This window comes from Simochromis diagramma, unplaced genomic scaffold, assembly GCF_900408965.1.
Source record: "Simochromis diagramma unplaced genomic scaffold, fSimDia1.1 OVJJ01000426.1, whole genome shotgun sequence".
In the NCBI taxonomy this organism is placed as follows: domain Eukaryota; kingdom Metazoa; phylum Chordata; class Actinopteri; order Cichliformes; family Cichlidae; genus Simochromis; species Simochromis diagramma.
The window spans coordinates 914,198-921,452 of NW_024387170.1; the positions used below are offsets into that span (position 1 = coordinate 914,198).

Sequence of the window (7,255 nt, forward strand, 5' to 3'; positions counted from 1 at the left end):
GGAAGAGCATATTGGAGAAGGATGCAACACATAATGATGATCTTCAGTGGCTAGTGGACTAAGAACAGACCACAGCAACCTCACTGAATAGGGTCCAGGAACCATAACAGTGGCAGACATCCAAGAAAGAGTCTATAGTATTAAGAGTGGGACAACTTGAGGCCCTGACATTATCCGGACTAATGGATGAAACGCACCCAGAATGGCCAACTGGAGGCCGGACAGTCCTAATCTCCAAGGATCCCAAGAATGGACTACTCCCAAACAACTACTGACCATTGTGCCAAAATAAAACATGGGTGCACCTATCAGGCATCATAGCAGCTGATGAACAGGCACATGCCTCAATACATGAGCGGGGCCCAGAAAGGAATTGGCAACAACACCAGAGGGGCAAAGCACCAGTTACTAGATAAATCAGTCTCTCGAGACTCAAAAACGAGACTGACCAACCTGTGCACCGCCTGGATTGACGAAAAGAAATCTAAAAGAAATATATCTATGGATCCTGGAATGTCTGGAACTGTACAAGATCAACGGGATCCTAAGAACCTTCATCAGTAATTCAATGGGGATGTGGCAAACAACACTAGAGGCCAACTTCAATCTAACTGCACAAGTCACCATCAAGTTTGGGATGCTCAATCATGCTGTCACCACTGCACATACAATATGTCTGCAGGGATTTGTGTTGCTGAGTGGGGCTGGCCTGAGGTTGTAGCCTGAGGTTTATACTGTTAAATGATAATTCTGAGACACTGCATTGCAAGTCATTTTATAGAAAAATTAGAAAATAATCTAACAAGTAGTATAATGAATTACTTCCTCCTGGGCGGAATTAAATAACAAACTGCATTACGTGAGTATGGACGTTAACACAGATCACGGTAAAGAGGGGAAATACCCACAGCATTCAATTAATTTACAAAAATGTCATGTCTGTGATATGCTGCTTTGTGATGGTGGTGACTCTCAAAGCAGAGCCAGTGAGAACCCAAGAGAACTGATAAGGAATCAAATCAACAAGTGATATTGATAATGGAATTGGAATCACAAAATTTTTATCCACCCATCCCTGTGAATGGAGAGGGATAATCAGAACTGAAGAGATTTTCCTTCCAGAGGGCAACACTGCAGACTTTGAGGATACAAATATGTTGGAATCCAAATGGCAAATGGGAACCATGAAGAGGCAGATTAGTAAAGAGTAAGGCTCATCCTGTCAGCTGAATGGGAGGAACAAGATCCAGTTTAAGTTCACCCACAGCTACCCACTATGGGCCTGCACGGACATGTTTGCTGGGAACTGTTTTTTTAATAGAAACATGATAAGTGCTTTGCCTTCAGGACCACTTTTCTTGTGTGTTTTATACTCTATGAACCCAAACTTAACAATCCATGGCATGTAAACATGTCTAAAATTGTGAAACTTGTATTTGTGACTCGCTAAATAAGCGTCACACACAGAGTCCTGACCAGGCTTTATCCATAAACATGTTGCAGCAGTGTTTAGTTTCCCTTTGCTTTTCTGATTTTACTACTACAACACAGTCAAAATGGGAATAACATTATTCATGTCCCCAAAAATTTGACTTCTAAGGAAAACAGCATTACAGGAGGCTAATTTCTAGCTAGGCTAGCTTTTGGTAATAGGTCTCACAGAAAGGGCAATGTATAGGAACACACAAGAACTGTGCTATTGTCACCAATGCTGTGGTTTACACCATGTGGTTGCTTTGAAGTGGACTGTTAGGTTTCACAAGTAGAAAGCAGCCCACATATCATATTATCAGGTGCAAAAGCTTGGTGTGGTTCATGCTAAACGGAGTTTGTATGGATGCTTCCAAAAAGTGCTGGAAGCTGTGTCAGCAAATATCTGCAGTGAATTATTAAATAAAAATCACACTGAAGAGAACAGAAACGTTCTACAACAAAAAAACAACAGATGAAGAGTCAAAGTAAAGGCTTTGCTACTGTGCGTCTGTCCAGTATGTCCCTGTTAAACTATAAGCTGGATTGGAATTAAATGGTGAATGGATTTTGTGCGTCCATTTTCCCGCAGACACAAACACACTTGATTTGAAATTTTGAACATTTAGAAATTCCCCCATAAAACTGCGTCAAACATTAGGGCAGAACCAGCCTAGCAAATCCAGGTTGGCTTTCAGAAATGTGACAAGTACAAAAAAGAAAATCATAGTTTGTTGTTTTTAGTTTGTTGTTTTCCGTTGTTAATGTTGTTTTACATTTCATTGTATTTTACAGAGGAAGAATGTTTCCTTTTTTATATCTTTTAACTCGAACTCTGTAAGCTGTAATTGTAATTTGATTGAGTCTTAGTCAGTTTTATAGCCTTCTTACTGAAAAAGACATTAACCATAGGCCACCATGCCCCACTAAAATAAGCACCAAGCCATGTAGACATTTTTCTTTTTTGAATTGGTCTGTATATGGCCCATAAACTAAAATGAGTATGAAAGGTTTAAGTGGTAAAAGTGCTGAAAAGTCACTGATTAATATCATGCTCTGTGGCAATGGCACAACACTATACAAAAAATCAAGACAAGCACAACGATTGTGAGTCGTGACACTTGTACAGGAGAGGAAAAGACCCAGCTGTTGGTGCTGAAAAGCCATCAGGAATTAATTTTCCAGGTAGCTTATTATAACTTAATAGACGGCCACATGGAATATGATAAAACTGTACTGGCTGGATATAAGAGGGGTGATGTGCATCCTGCCCAGAGTGGTAGTTAGAAAATCAACTGCCCATTCCAAAAGTGCAACAATGACATGGACCTGACTGGGGCATTTCACCAGAGTGCACGCAGACTCCACCGATTATGCAACAAAGCAGTGCCTCTGCATAGTATCTCTGCAAAGAGCGTAGGATGGGCACTGTTTCCGGTCATCTCCTGTCTTGTAATTAAGAAGACACTCTAACTCAGCGGTCTCCAACCTTTTTTGCGCCACGGACCGGTTTATGCCCAACAATATTTTCACAGACCGGTCGTAAGGTGTCGCAGATAAATACAACAAAATAAAACTAGTACCGGTACCGAAAAAAAGAAGATTTATTCATAACACACGTGAAAAGACCCAGGAAAACCGAGTTAACGATAAAAACGATAACAAAATAACGCTGAAAAACGATAAAAACCCTGAAAACCAGACATTTCACACCTGAGCCTCAACTTTCGCGGCCCGGTACCAAACGACTCACGGACCGGTACCGGTCCGAGGCCCAGGGGTTGGGGGCCGCTGCTCTAACTTACCATGGCATATTGTTTATGTCGCACACTGTAAAAGAACTGCACAATTTGCTGGACATCAAGTCTGTCCTAGGGGTAACCTGGAGATAACACGAGGCTTCCCACTCCAGCCACACCTAGCAAACCACCAGCAACACAACAACTGAAAATGCTACGCAGCAGTTTATTAGCTTCTCTCACAGATAATGTTACCCAGCTCAATAGAGAAAATAAAAAAATAAAAGAAACAGTTATCGATCTACAAGCTCGTAGCATGCGTGATAATCTGGTATTTTCTGGTATTCCAGAAGCCGCTGGAGAGGACGCGGAGACCACGGTAAAAAGCTTCATCAAAACCCACCTGAAGCTGCCAGAGGACACTGTGAAGAACATCGTCTTCGATCGGGTACATCGCCTCGGCCCCATTCGGGCTACGGCCGGGAGACCACGTCCTATCGTGGCCAAATTCGGCCACTTCAAACAAAAGCAACATGTGAAAAGCCGCGGCAGGGAATTAAAAGGAACGGACTTCAGCGTGAACGACCAGTTCCCCAAAGAGATCTTGGAACGACGCAGGGTCCTCTTCCCAATCCGACGCGGCTTCATCCAGAAGGGCTCCCGCGCTGTCATCGCTGTGGACCGGCTGTACGTGGACGGACAGCTCCACCGCGACCCCAACATCACTCCGTGGCTGTATTAACCTCACACCAGATAAGAATCAGCTACACCCTTTCCCTATCCACTCACACTAACTTGCATTAACATCTGTTTAACTTACCAGTATCAAATCGCATCTTAAAGTGTGATTTCATAGCAGAATTAACACCGTCACTCTCCGTCAGTGATTTAATTGGAATGTTTACGTTTTGTTTTTGTTTTTCTTCTCGTTTTTTTTCCTCTCTTTTCCCCCTCTTGGTTTTATGCTGCTCACCCCTGTCCTTGGTTTCTTTCTTTATTCCTTTCACTGCCTCGATCACCTGCTTCGACACTCATCCGCAAACATCCTTTATTTCGACACATACGCACCATGCGCTCAATGGCAGCACATTTACATCAGTCAGACAGCGCACACAGTCATATAAGATACACACACACTTAAGCCAAGCCTACTCATATTACTAAATATGCATACACAAAGTCAGACTCAGGGAGCATCTCGCCACACATTTTTTCTCTCTCTCCTTCTCTTTATTTATGAACAAGTGACGTATTCTCTCCACCTGTCTAAGCGACGCACACAGCATACATCCCTAGTTATACACAAACATCTATGGGTACACTGAGGTTCGTTACATGGAATATAAATGGAGCTGGCTCCAGAGAAAAGAGGTTAAAAATATTTAACCAACTCAAAAAACTACAGGCAGATGTTGTCCTTTTACAAGAGACCCACAGACCTCTTAGAGGTTCGAATGAACTTAAAACACCTGAGTTTCCCAATGTGTTCTCAGCTTGTTATAATTCTAGACGAAGGGGAGTAGCAATTTTAATACATAAAAATATTAATTTCACAGTACTCGATACAGTTATAGATCCAGAGGGCAGATTCTTAATCATTAAACTATCTATACTTGATAAAAAGCTATGTATTGCAAGTGTATATGGTCCAAATGTTGATGATCCCTCATTCTTTCACGTTTTTTCAGTGCACTCTCTGAACACTTAGATGGCACACTTGTTCTTGGAGGCGACCTCAACCTTGGACTAAATGAAGACATGGATAGGCTCAATACAGCGGGAACTCAGCGTAATTGGCAGTCCATAAATATAATCAAACAGTATATGAGCAACTTTGGTCTTTGCGATGCATGGCGCTCCCTTCACCCCACCAGTAAGGAATATACTTTTTTCTCACATGTCCATCACTCCTACTCTCGTCTGGATTATTTTTTGGTCAGCAGCTCACTGCTGAACGACATTTCAGACACTGAGATTCACCCTATAGCTGTCAGCGATCATGGTCCTGTATCTTTAACACTAATGCACAAGAATAATACTACGCCAAGAAAAAACTGGAGATTTAATATATCACTACTTAAAGATGAAGACTTTATTAAATATTTTAAAAAAGAGTGGACTTCATATTTGGACTATAATGACACTCCCGAAACATCAGCTTCTGTTCTATGGGAAGCAGGGAAAGCTGTGATGAGAGGTAAAATAATTTCTTTCTCATCACATAAAAAGAAAAAAGAAAACAAAAATATTCAGGAATTAGAAAAAAACATCAAATCATTAGAAGAAGCCTACGCGTCCCACCAAGATCAGGAAACATTGAACAAAATACGCAAAACAAAACTAGAATTAAATGAGATAATTGATAAAAAAAACAAAATTCTTAGTACAAAGACTACGCCTACAAAATTATGAACATGGTAATAAATCCGGTCAATTTCTAGCAAACCAGCTAAAAATAAATAAAGAAAAAACAACTATATGTGCTGTTCAAGATTCATCTGGGAACACAATATATGATCCGATACAAATAAACAACATTTTCAGGGATTTCTATAAAACGTTGTATTCACCACAAATAAACCCATCTAAAAAAGAAATTGATCAGTTTTTGGACAACATAACTCTTCCAAAATTATTGGACACTCAAGCAATGGCACTGGATTCACCACTGACACCAGGTGAACTCCAGGAAGCCCTGATAAGTATGCCCAATAATAAGGCTCCAGGTCCAGACGGCTTTCCTGCAGAATTCTACAAAGAATTCTGGTCGATTCTAGCACCAGTTTTCTACAGAACGTTGTTGGAAATTAAAGAAAAGGGCAGACTTCCATCAAATATGAATTCTGCAAACATTAATCTCCTGATAAAACCAGGCAAAGACCCTGTATATCCCTCAAGCTATCGTCCAATATCCCTTATAAATGTAGACCTTAAAATAATCTGCAAAGCTCTCTCAAAGAGACTGGAGAAAATAACCCCCCTCTTAATTCATCCTGACCAAACTGGTTTCATAAAAGGTAGGCACTCATCAACAAATACACGTAGATTACTTAATTTGATAGACTGCTCATACAGTAAAAACCTAGAAACTACAATATTCTCTTTAGACGCAGAAAAAGCATTTGACAGAGTTAACTGGAAATTTCTATTTGCAACTTTAGACAAATTTGGTTTTGGATCCGCTTTCATAAACTGGTTAAAAATATTATATAATTCCCCAACAGCTTGTGTTAGAACAAATGACCAGACATCCTCCAGCTTCTGTCTCTTGAGGGGCACCAGGCAGGGATGCCCACTCTCCCCTTCACTGTTTGCAATTTTTATTGAACCACTAGCAGCAGCAATTAGACAGAATTCAGTAATTAAGGGCATAAAATGCAAGAACGTGGAACATAAAATCAGCCTTTATGCAGATGATGTGTTACTCTTTCTCCAAAATTCACAAACCAATATCTCTGGGGTGATTGAATTGATAAACTCTTTTGCAAGAATATCAGATTACTCAATTAACTGGTCAAAATCTACAGTTCTACCGATTAATTGCTCCCTCCATAATTCCTCTTCTACACCACTGCAATCGGGAAATATAAAATATTTAGGTATTAATGTTTCTCCCAAGCTTGCAGATCTAACTAAATTAAACCATATCCCACTTTTAAAGAAGGTAGAAGATGATCTGGCTAGATGGAAATGTCTACCCATATCACTCATGGGAAGGGTTGCCGCTATAAAAATGATGGTCTTACCAAAAATAAATTATTTATTATCAATGATCCCAACTAAACCGCCACAAGATTGGTTCAGATCGCTAGATTCATGTATGTCCAAATTCCTTTGGAAAAATAAACCCCCACGTATAAGCTTAAAAACACTACAAAAGACCAAGGATAAAGGAGGACTAGAACTGCCTAACTTTCAGCACTACTTCTTAGCCAACAGGCTTCAGTTTATCTCAGGATGGCTAAAACATACCCTCTTAGATGAACCTTGGCTAGATGTAGAACAAGCACTTTGCAATACTCTAGAGATCTCAGACCTACCATTTA

The 7,255-nt window shown here is 40.4% G+C and overlaps 1 long non-coding RNA gene across 1 annotated transcript in view; it reads right to left on the reverse strand.

The window, feature by feature from the left end:
• Positions 1–400: 400 nt before the first annotated feature.
• The window catches only part of LOC120744621, a 7,075-nt gene continuing 220 nt past the window's right edge, over positions 401–7,255 (reverse strand). Inside the window, exons 2-3 of the long non-coding RNA XR_005698412.1 lie at positions 7,132–7,133; positions 401–640 (exon numbers count right to left, since the gene is read on the reverse strand). This is a non-coding gene — a long non-coding RNA (uncharacterized LOC120744621). The remainder of the gene's footprint in view (positions 641–7,131; positions 7,134–7,255) is intronic.